The sequence below is a fragment of the Schistocerca nitens genome, chromosome 4, assembly GCF_023898315.1.
Source record: "Schistocerca nitens isolate TAMUIC-IGC-003100 chromosome 4, iqSchNite1.1, whole genome shotgun sequence".
NCBI classification, from domain to species: domain Eukaryota; kingdom Metazoa; phylum Arthropoda; class Insecta; order Orthoptera; family Acrididae; genus Schistocerca; species Schistocerca nitens.
This window is the reverse complement of record NC_064617.1, coordinates 647,054,226-647,066,732: the sequence shown is the minus strand read 5'-3', so window position 1 is coordinate 647,066,732 and position 12,507 is coordinate 647,054,226. Positions and strand designations below refer to the sequence as shown.

The window sequence follows — 12,507 nt, the reverse complement described above, 5'->3', positions numbered from 1 at the left end:
CAATGGATTTTGTTCGCAATGTTGGACAATGGACGATTTCAGGTGACAGAGCAGCATGTAATACCCCATGAACAACATTTGGACTGACTCAACCTAAATATCAGACACGTTAAATCACACAAATATTAAGAAACACAACAGAAATCAATGAATTATTTGTATCAAGCATATCTGATGTGATTTATTTAACGACGTAGCTCAAGTGGTGGCCATTACTGATAGAATAAACGCTGTTCACGTTGTGTGTCCCTGACTTGGTAGGTCATGGCAGACGAATAGTGTTTATCTCTTCCCGTATTGCTTAATACTTCAAGAGTGACAAGCGTGTATAGTCTATATCTTGGGGATCCCCAGAGGAAACAGCAAGAAAAATAATTTGGGATAAAACCAGGGAAGCAGACTCGCAACTTGCCAAAATGGTTATATTACTAAAGAGTATCAACAGTGCTCGTCAAAGTGGCCAACAGCATTTTTTGTTGTTTAAGTGACTGATAAGAGACTCTTAGCTGTTTGCTTAAATGCGTGGTATTATTTCTGCCGTATCTTGTGTTCTACGCAAACCAACAATTTTCCGCTGATATGACACACACGTCTTCCTCTCTGTCAATAAAGAAGAAGAAACGAGGCAAAGAACGGGAGGATGATTTAATGTCCCTTACATATTATCACAAGTTACTGAATTAAGCGAGATTCAAATGTAATGAAAACTATAGAAAAACGTGTATATTACTTAGCACAGGAAGTTAGTTACGTATCAGTAGTTCATATTCAAAATACATGTTATGATGTCATTAGTGGAAACTGAACAATCGTGGTAGACTTTTAGTAAAACAGGGAACCCTGGCCACTTACTAGTTTAAACTGGCAAACAAGGTCTACCAAAGAATCCATCTGTAGTATAGAAATAGCTAGAAAGTGGAAACAATTTTCTTTTCCACTTAAAGGTTCTATTCGTGAAAATTTGTATAAATAGAACTGGAACGGACTGCTGACAAGGAGTTTAACCAGTTGTAAGACTATTATGTCATTGGCACAATTATATTATTTCGGTCAGCCCTCCTTTGTTTTGGGCGCCATTGGATTTTTCTTGCTAGTACTTTTATAGGATTCTCGCACGCATTTCACTTTTCGGCACTGTCGTGTACTTACGATAAACGGTTTGCGATGCGATTAGTTTATGGTCGAGGCGTCTCCTGTCGTGTCAGCAAACTAATTGAAAGTGGGCATATTATGTAACACCGCCTGGGGCTGCATTTATAGAAGTTAATTTGAATTATGAATGATTGTGTCGTGAACATTAATTATTCAACGTTTTTACAGTGAACTAATGGGAACTACGTTAACCGCGCCTGAAAAGTGCAAGTTGTAAAAGTGACCGGTAATGAATCTTTGACGCTACAGCCGAATGTCCGTTGTTTTTAAACTTCCTGGCGGAATCAAATGGTCTGGTGGGCCGGAACTCAAACCTGAAACCCTCCCTTTCGCGAAAATCTCTTACAGACCGACATATCCCAACACATCTCACGGATCGTTCCCACGGCTTCACTCCTGTCATTATCTCTTTTCTATTAAGTGGAAATTGTTTAGCTGATTTTCCCTTCCAAGCATTGATTACTTCATAAGATTAGATCGGGATTACATTACTTTGCTCAGGTTATCAAACAGGATACGAATTCTGATCTATATACAACAAGGCTACGAATGCACGGTGCCGAGTCCAAATTTAGTCACATTACAGCTATTTCGTTCCCAACCACCGACACCGAGACCGACGCCTCGCCCAAGTCACTAAATGTAATGTAAGACTGCTGATAATATTTTCACTAATTGAAATTAAGTGTACGTTTAATACTTTTTTATATAAAGGATTATTACACCTAAAATGTATTCTGGGTACCACGGAATGAAAATTTTAAAACAATGTTGACATTTATCATTATGGTTAAATATTGATCTTACAATTCAAGTTTCAGTCAACATGTATGTCTAAAATATTGTATCTTAGATGGTCTTTCTGGTCAGTACTACACCTTAGACGAAGATGTTACATTTTTACAGCACGAAACAGCATAACAACATTAAATCTATCTTGTCGGTGCTTCATTGTTCGGCTGACATCAATAAGTGTAGATCTTAGAAAGAACTAATTCTGTCTCCTGTTCCAAATAAAACGACAGAACATTAAACGAAAACCAGAACATAAAGGAGGGGAAAGAACCTTAGGGTTTACAAAGAAAACATTGAAAGAGAGTACGGCAGGATCGCACTTTGTGGAAGGCACTCTGCAATGTCTCACCATTCATAGTGTGCTGGTCTGTTTGGGGCTTACATGTACAATCTATTGTACCTGTTTGCATACTTGTTTTAAAACAATGTGCTCAGCCATGTATTCTACGAAATCATAACTTCTCAAATAGCAAAGTTATGACTGCCACACTCAAGGGCCTTAGATAATTCTCGGACCTCATTTTAATATATTTTACAATTAGAGTTTAACATTTTTATTATTTGGTCAATGAATATGTAAATTCAAAATTGATATTTGGAAACGAAAACCGTGTTTCACCCCAGCGGTTAAATGACGCTATCGCGCCTACCACCTCTGAACACATTGTGACCTCTGGAGGCATCCGAGAAAAGTACGCACCATATTAGTAAGCTTTCCAGCTACTGGCCAGTTCTCCGGATAATAACCAGTTATAACTAAAGGGGTAATAAAGCGGTAACTTCTAAAGATATTTTAAGCTGATTTCTGTAGATACTGTAGGATTCTTAGATTCCTCAAGAAACATCTGGCCTTGAATCATGGTGATATGCAGTTCTACAGCTATCTTGTCTCTCATTATGCAATATTTATATGCCGCTATCTCGCATATCTCAAGTTACGGAAACCCAAGACTCTCATTATTTATCAAACTCTGTTCCCTCGAGTATCCCCTTTCACGCGTAAGAAGCACGCATTAATAAAGTCCAATCACTCAAGACTTCGCGGCCGCCCAGGAAGCCGTAATCCACGCGATTGTAACTCAGGTTACAGCCCGTATGTGGAGTTTCGTATGGACAAGAATTTTTTTCAACCTCATTACCAAATTTAAAGATGAATGCATTCCCGGGAAGATGATTTTTCCCTTCATGGATCAACGAAATGAGCAAGTATTTAAGTATCGAGCTCTTCAGAAGATATGGGTAACGGATAGACCTGCTTCGCGTTCATTTCGTTGGTCATCGAAGGATTTGACAGTACTTCGATTAATGCTGCCGTTCCGCGAACCAATGGACAGGCTACACTTCGCATATTAACAAATGGGCTACAATAAAAAATGAGAACATTATCACACGAACACTCTTAAAACAAAGTATGACTGCAGTACGGAAGGAAGTCTGGCAGCAGGCGTCTGTGACGCGTCTGTTCATTACAGTCTCTGAATGACAGTCAGTATCAAACAAATCTTAATGTAAAACCTGCACCTCTAGAGATTTCCACTTGCGTGGATCGTTACTTACTTGGTTCGGCAGTGTAAGTAAACAAGAAAAATGTATCATTACACGCTTCTTCTATCACAACAGCTCCAGCTCTATCACGTGCAGGAACCAAGTTACAGAAACTGAAACGACAGCCGTGCCGCGAACATTGTGACGCTCGACATACTGTAAGCAGAGTCATAAAAGACCGGCGACGCGGCAACTGCGTAGTTGGCCAATGTGCGATTTGTGCCATACCAGTACTGCCAACGGCACAAAGAAGCTGCAAGTGCGATGGGAAGAAACTTCTCTGAATGACCTCGAATTAATACGATGAGATCTTGCTTGGTTACTTGTGCTCAGCACCTCATGGGTAACATGTAATCGCTTCCGAAAACTGTGTGTATGGCGTAATTTGCAGAACACACACGAAGCTCTGAAATACTTCCGACTCAAATTAAAGGTTTGTAAGTGTGAAACAGTACAGGTGCCTCGAACAAATATGTTTTGCGACAAGAGGACAAATGTGTTCTCCATAATGCGATCGCTTGATTCAGATCAAGACTGGATGATTTGCAACATGTTTGCTTTTATTATTTCTTTCCTTTCGGATGGCGCTTAAGCAGGTTACAATTCATCTAGGACGCGCACATATTAATTTGCAATGTTTTGTCCACAAGAGCTGCTACAAAAGAGCTGCTACAAAATGTATAGTACCGAAACTACTCCTTCAAGATCATGACCGCCTACGCTCACGAGCTACACTGAAATATCTGCCTTTCAGCAGGCTGTATTATTTTCCGAAACCTCTACAAAAATGCCTATACTTCGCATACCACCTTTTGTAGTGTGGCGGAGAGTATTTCTGTTGCCACTATAATTCCCCCCCCCCCTCCCCTTGCTTGTTCCACTCGCGAATGGTGCATGGCAAGAACTACTGTCAATAAACCTATTTATCAGCTCTAATTTCTCTTATTTTCTTGTGCAGGAAGAGGTCTAATATGTAACTCACTTCTCTTAGAAAGTAACTAGAATTTGTTGAGTATTTCCTTAACACACTAGCTCTTACTATACGATCATAACGTTCTCGCATTTATTAAACGAATTGACCATTCTGCAGCAGAATTTTCCTTATAGATTAAAACAGTGTGCCGGACCAGGACCCGAACCTGGAACTTTGTCTTTCACGGACAATTTTCACCGTTCCAGTTATTCAGGCGACCTGTTCTCTCAGCATCAATTCTATCACGAGTGACGAGTCCTGCTGAATTATTCAGTCGCTAAGAACGATGCCCACTAAATGCAAGTTTTTGGGTTCCCGCTTTACGCCACAGACTACTAATGATTTCACACGCCCCAAGCAAGGTGTCACGTGCTCCAGTAAAAGTTGCCACACAAAGTTCAAAATTAGCGCAGTAAACACATAAGCAGACATCTCTAGGTGGGTGTGGGACTACCCACTTAGGTTGTAGTAAATAAAATTTTGATATTCCAATATGTGAAGCTGTATAGTATGCTCTTTAAAATTGCAAGTTTCTTTAATACTGCGAGTCATGTACCTCTTCACTTTCACAACTTTTTGACCTTCAGCTGTTACAGTTATAGTATCTTTTTTGTTAGCACTGGCGAGAGCAGCCCCATTGATCTTCCAGATAAAATGACTGCACTATGTGAACTTGAGCTGCTCCTACAGGATGACCTTAACAATGGCTCTGGTCTTCCAAAGACTCCTTTTACAGACCTCACATTTCTTGATTTGTCTACCATGTACTTTGATACTGATGGAGCGTGGTTCAAAATTGTTTTCTTTGAAAACATCTCTGGAATAATCGTTAAAGCATGCACCTCTTCACTGAAGGATGCACAATATTCAACAGCTGAATTGATATTTGTGAAAAATTCCTGGCAGGAGGTGCAAGAGTGCTTTGGTTCATTTTTTTCTGAAGATGGAATTTCTACTTTGAAGAGTGTGGTCAGTTTTGCTGTAGTAATTTATCTGTTCTTTCTTGATGCATAGAGCTTATGACTCTACTTCACTGGTCACGATTTCTCAACAGGACTAACACCTACCTCTGTACTTGATGATTCGGGTTATTTAATTCTTCCTCTACTGATGTAAAATCTGCATCGTCTGCACCATGGGAGGCTTCACCTTGTTCAGATCATTGTTGTTATTCTGTCAAAATATTAAGAACACAAAAATTCGTCACTGGAAACATCTTCACTTTGAGACAGTCTTCAAATGAGAACACTTATTCCCAACCTAAACAAAGCCTTTTTTTTTGTCACTCTTCTATGGCTATGCAAACAGCAAGCACACTTCACTCTCCTGTGGGCCCAGTCAGAAGACATTTCAAGCAGTCCTTTTCACAAAACACACTGCAACTGTGTCAACTGGCAAATTCCTCACGAAAACACAGAACTCCCTGGCTGGTCTCAGATTTCTTAGAAGCCTCCTCTGTAAACAAATTATCACTGAACAACTAATAACTAAGTAAGAAAAGCGAAATACCAATTAGCCATAGCAGCAGTGCTAAAACTTTTCGTTTTTAAGTAAAACTTTTTTCAAGAACGAGTAATTTTTATTCGTGCAATTTCCTCTGCATTGAATTATTGCCTTATCACAGAAAATGGGAAAAAGGATCAGTGCTATTTCAATAAGCATGCCGACAGAAACAAGCAACGAACACATGGCATAACAATTGGTACAGCACTGCTGAGACAATAATGTATCTGTTGTCATGTGGCGTCCGTATTAGATGATACGCATGTACATGTAGTGGGCAAGATTTCCCCCATACGGTCTATATGGTAGTCCGTCGTCTGAAAATATTTTACGAAGTGCGGTATCTGTGAAGTACAATGCTCCATTTGCTTTAAAAGATTAAAAATGGGAGAAACCACAACGAACTTGTGGCACAATATAAGGGGAAAACTTAATAGTTCATAATATTAGAAAGCAGCTAATGTGCTGTATGTGTCTACATAATGTGACTGGCCAAATAGTGACATGGTCCCCGATTCCAACATGAATTTTGAGCAGAGATTCAAAAAATTAGAATCAGCAGATAAATGCTCGTAATTTTTGTAGTAGTCAAACACTTATAACTTTTCTTGAAAAGCAGTGAACAATGGACGGCCTAAGTTTTCTTTTATTTGCATATTTAATTTAAAAAGGGCTCTACAACCAAGAAAATTCTTATAAATTGTTTCATACTACCTACAGAGGTGATTGTAGTGTCAATTTGTAGGGAAATAACATCAAGTTCTGTGTCGCGTAGTTCGCTAATGCCTAATCGCGCCTTAGGAACGATAGCGGCAGTTGCGTTAACGATGGCTGGCTTCACTGGACCCGAGCGTGCAAGTTGTATTTTGGTTTGAAGAATCGAAGTCGGCGACAATAGTTCAGCGTAATTTCGGCACCAAGTACGCTAAAGATCCTCCTAGTAGGCCAACAATTTATGAGTGGCATAAATGTTTTGTAGAAACAGGGTGCTCGGTAAGACTTGGGAAAGCATCAGGTAGTCAAAGCACACCTGACGACGTCATTGAGCAAGTGAGACCACGTTACAACAATTTTTGATACCACAGATCGATGACGATGACCAAGAACGATTTGTTTACTTAATGCAACATGGTGCACCACCCCACTATCTGGCTGACGTCCAGGATTTTCTTAGTGACCGCTTTCCAGGTCAATGGATTGGCCGTGATGCGCCAATTGCGTGGCCTCCACGTTCCCCACACCTGACACCACTCGATTTTTGTGTGTGGGGATTCATCAAGGATATCGTGTTTGTTCCTCCTATGCCCGCTTCTTTACATGAACTAAGAGCAAGAATTTACCCCGCCACTGAGTAAGTTACACCTGCAATGCTACAGTGAGTTTGGGAAGAAATTGACTTCCGATGGCATGTGTGCAGGATAACCAACGGAAGCCACATACAACATCTTTAGTTTAAGGCAAAGAAAAAAAAAACCTGACGTGTTTCCCTACAAAGTAACACTAAACCCAGTTCTATATCTTCTTTCAATACATTTATATTAATTTTTAAAGTTGTACAGTCCTTTTTGAAACACCTTGTGTTTTGATTCTAACTATCTTGGAGTCAAAAATTTTCAATCGTTCCATTTCTACGTTTATTGTAGGAAATAATAGGAATAAAATATTGAAAATCAGTTATTTTGAGCGGTTTTAACAGTCTAGTTAAACCGGTGTCGAAAAAAAAGCACGATATAACGGAAACGGAAAACGGTTGTTTCAGCGATAACCGCCACCCCCAACCTCGAGCAGCGGCAACCCACTACTCGGTCAAGTAGCTTCTCAACTGGTATCACGAGGTCAAGTGCACCCCATTCCAGTTCTCCCATCAAGGAAAAGTGCCTGGCTGTACCGGGAATGGAACGCGGGTCCTCCGCATGGCAGTCATCCGCGCTGACCATTCGGCAGCGGAAGCTGATGTGTACATGAAGAGTTCTACCAAATGATTCAGCTCTGGTTTATAGGTAAACGCCATATTTATCACTGAGGCACGGATCGTTGAAAGGAAATACGTCCATTTCCTCAACTGTAGTTATTCTCCACACCGATTTACTCAGCATCAAATAACTTTCATCCTCGACAGTGAACTAATAATCTGCAGGAAAATAAAGAAGTTCTATGGCTGCTTATTTGATAACGTATTTCCTGTAATTTCGTTTGCATCGATATTCAGTAGTGCCACCTTCTTTCCGTATGAAAAGTAGCATCAGATACCAGTAGCATTTCGGTCGCAGGGAGAAAAGACTATCGGTAGGCCTCTGTATGGGCCAATTTTAACGAAGCGATTATTACACCAGAAATGTGTTGGAGGAAGTAGTATATTTACTGATTCGTTTTGGAACGTGGGCTAGTACAGTAAAAAAATGGTTGAAATGGTTCTAAGCACTATGGGACTTAACATATGAGGTCATCAGTACCCTGGACTTAGAACTACGAGGGCAGTTCAATAAGTAATGCAACACATTTTTTTTCTCGGCCAATTTTGGTTGAAAAAACCGGAAATTTCTTGTGGAATATTTTCAAACATTCCCGCTTCGTCTCGTATAGTTTCATTGACTTCCGACAGGTGGCAGCGCTGTACGGAGCTATTAAAATGGCGTCTGTAACGGATGTGCGTTGCAAACAACGGGCAGTGATCGAGTTTCTTTTGGCGGAAAACCAGGGCATCTCAGATACTCATAGGCGCTTGCAGAATGTCTACGGTGATCTGGCAGTGGACAAAAGCACGGTGAGTCGTTGGGCAAAGCGTGTGTCATCATCGCCGCAAGGTCAAGCAAGACTGTCTGATCTCCCGCGTGCGGGCCGGCCGTGCACAGCTGTGACTCCTGCAATGGCGGAGCGTGCGAACACACTCGTTCGAGATGATCGACGGATCACCATCAAACAACTCAGTGCTCAACTTGACATCTCTGTTGGTAGTGCTGCCACAATTGTTCACCAGTTAGGATATTCAAAGGTTTGTTCCCGCTGGGTCCCTCGTTGTCTAACCGAACACCATAAAGAACAAAGGAGAACCATCTGTGCGGAATTGCTTGCTCGTCATGTGGCTGAGGGTGACAATTTCTTGTCAAAGATTGTTACAGGCGATGAAACATGGGTTCATCACTGCGAACATGAAACAAAACGGCAATCAATGGAGTGGCGCCACACCCACTCCCCTACCAAGAAAAAGTTTAAAGCCATACCCTCAGCCGGTAAAGTCATGGTTACAGTCTTCTGGGACGCTGAAGGGGTTATTCTGTTCGATGTCCTTCCCCATGGTCAAACGATCAACTCTGAAGTGTATTGTGCTACTCTTCAGAAATTGAAGAAACGACTTCAGCGTGTTCGTAGGCACAAAAATCAGAACGAGCTTCTCCTTCTTCATGACAACGCAAGACCTCACACAAGTCTTCGCACCCGAGAGGAGCTCATAAAACTTCAATGGACTGTTCCTCCTCATGCACCCTACAGCCCCGATCTCGCACCGTCGGATTTCCATATGTTTGGCCCAATGAAGGACGCAATCCGTGGGACGCACTACGCGGATGATGAAGAAGTTATTGATGCAGTACGACGTTGGCTCCGACATCGACCAGTGGAATGGTACCGTGCAGGCATACAGGCCCTCATTTCAAGGTGGCGTAAGGCCGTAGCATTGAATGGAGATTACGTTGAAAAATAGTGTTGTGTAAATAAAAGATTGGGGAATAACCTGGTGTATTTCAATGCTGAATAAAACAACCCCTGTTTCAGAAAAAAAATGTGTTGCATTACTTATTGAACTGCCCTCGTACTTAAACCTAACTAACCTAAGGACATCACACACATCCATGCCCGAGGCAGGATTCGAAACTGCGACCGCAGCAGCAGCGCGGTTCCGGACTGAAGCGCCTAGAAACGCTCGGCCACAGACGCCGGCTATTAGAGTCTCTAATAGTACTTTGTTGAGCATCTCTGTGGCACTCCCACACTGACTGAACAAAATTGTGACAATACGTGCAGCTCTTCTTTACGTCTTCTCTCTCTCTCTCTTTCTCTCTCTCTTTCTCTCGTTAGCTCACCTTGGTAAAGGCCGCACACCTAGGAACAATTTTTATCCATAATACAAAACATGGAGATAACATTCTTAATGAGATAACCGAACTCAAAAACTCAAAATTCTTCAACAGTCTTACGCCAGTTCTAACTCAATTGACTCAAGATGTGTCAATGTAAATAACCGACTACAAATCTGTCAGTACCAAGAATATCGATACAAAATCTCGATAATTGTTATTGACTCACATGCTACAAGTCCGCCTTGTTGTATTAAGTGCATAATGTTTACATGTATGTCGAAACAATTTGTGCAATGAATTACGTTGGAAAACAGTGACAAAATACAAAGTGCAATGGTGTAACGTTACTCAACAGCTCCGCCGTAACACCAATGACGCAAGTGAAGCTACAAGGCGATAAAATCGTAAGTGATCTACTCTCATAGAAAAGCCTTTCACACGATTTTCGCAGCACATAACTGATGGAAAACTTGCTGCAAAACTATCTGCATCCTATACAGACTGTGATGTTATACATAACCAACAACAAGAAAAACCAGCAGAAGACATCACTGACCGATTTCTGGCCATCCACTGAGGCTGAGCCCCTCCCCCCAACTGCCACACCAGCCAATACAGTAACGAACAATGGACAAAAAGTTATGGGTTAATTTACTTTAAGACAATACAAACGCCTGATAAACATAAAACAAATACAAATGTGACTGGTAGCTAACAAATAAATAATTATACTAAACAGTCACGGTTCACAAACACAGCCATTATGGCCGAAAATAAAACTGAAGTACTAGTTGGTGGACGGTTTTGTATGCGACCTCTTCTGTGTGTGAACTTCACATTCTTAGAATAAACCGGAGACTGCCATCCGCCTTTCCACGGTTACATGTTCGATCCATCTCACTCCGGACACACAGTCGTAGATTCTTTAAGGAGGTAGCTAATTCTAGTAACTGGTCGCCGAACGCGCAGTTAAACTCCGGATATTTTCTTCTTTTTATCTGTAATGCATAACATTTATTTATGTCAACAGCCGAGCTTTGGACAGGGCCCTGGTAACATTAAAGTCTCTGCGTTTAGTGATGTTTCTAACAACGTCATCCCCTTTACATAATTGCGTTGTCTGTGAAAAGCTTCATAGGGTTACAGACATTATTAGCTAGTGTACATCATTTAACAGTAGCTGCCCCATCAGAATACCTTCTCTAACAGTATTTCCCGATTAAGAGCGACATACTGCGACGGCTCTCTCTCCCTCTTTCACTTGCTGGGAAACCTTCGGTTTGCTTATTTACCCCATATCTGCGTTTTTTGTTTACTAGACTACAATGCGCAACTGTATCGATTGCTTTCTGGAAGTCAAGAAAAATGGTACAAACCTGAGCTTCGCTTCTTGCCGTCTCCTGAACGAACAATGCTAGCTGTGTTTCACACGACTGAGCGTGGGGAATCCATGTTAATTGCAACACTGAAGTTGTTTAGTGACCCGAAAAGTCATATGCGACCACAATACAATTCTATCTATTTATCTATCCATACATACATTAACTTAAGTCCCTCGGTGCTATCTCTGTATTTCCGAGCTAATTTCAGAACTAAGATACGCTTTTCACAAACAGATAGAATGATTCACGAGAAAGGTTTGTATATATAATCGTTTGTACATGTAATTTATAAATATTTCGTGAGAACTGTCTGAACTATAATGAATTTAAGTCTCATGGCCCTATGAAAGAGACGCCATTGTCATCTAGCAGCGAATGGAAGAACTCCTTGGAATTCTGTAAAACTGCCCAACTACAACCCCATGCTGGCGCGAGTTGCCGCTACCAGGAAGCCGTCACAAGCTACCGCTGACCTCGTAAACGACCTGCAATGCGGGACGTATCACATATTAAGCTGATAAGAACATATTTTCTGGGTATAGTGTTAATGTTTAAGGTGTGTGAAAGGGAATGTCTCAATTCGTTTAAGTTATACTGTTTAACAAAAAGCAGTGTAGCGCCTAGAAGACATGGTCAGATATCAATGAAACTTCGTAGATGTACACTCTATTGGAGAGCATATAAGTGAAGTAAATGAGAGTTCCAACTCTCTGTGACAAATCAACTCAGGCCCAGTGCCAGTATCCAGGACATAATGGGCCAGTTCCAACAGTTGTGGCCGGCCGTAGTGGCCGAGCGGTTCTAGGCGCTACAGTCTGGAGCCGCGTGACCGCTACGGTCGCAGGTTCGAATCCTGCTCGGGCATGGATGTGTGTGATGTCCTTAGGTTAGTTAGGTTTAAAAGTTCTAGGGGACTGATGACCTCAGAAGTTAAGTCCCATAGTGCTCAGAGCCATTTGAACCATTTAGCCAACAGTTGTGGGCCAGCTCGTCCCAGGAGAGAATACAACGGCTTTATGACATCCTTACCAGCGGCATCATCAGTGCAAGCTTCCAGCCTAGAGCGTGTGCAACGTCATAC

At 41.5% G+C, this 12,507-nt stretch overlaps 1 protein-coding gene across 3 annotated transcripts in view; it reads right to left on the bottom strand.

The window, feature by feature from the left end:
• Positions 1-12,507, bottom strand: part of LOC126251523 (glycerol-3-phosphate acyltransferase 1, mitochondrial) — a 386,686-nt gene that overhangs the window by 242,743 nt on the left and 131,436 nt on the right. The window contains exon 1 of one of the 3 annotated variants that reach the window (XM_049952008.1): positions 3,505-3,656. The exons of the other annotated variants lie outside the window; for them this stretch is intronic. The gene's annotated coding sequence lies outside the window, so the exon portion shown is untranslated. Of the gene's footprint in view, positions 1-3,504; positions 3,657-12,507 lie in introns of those variants that run through there. 3 annotated transcript variants of the gene reach the window in all.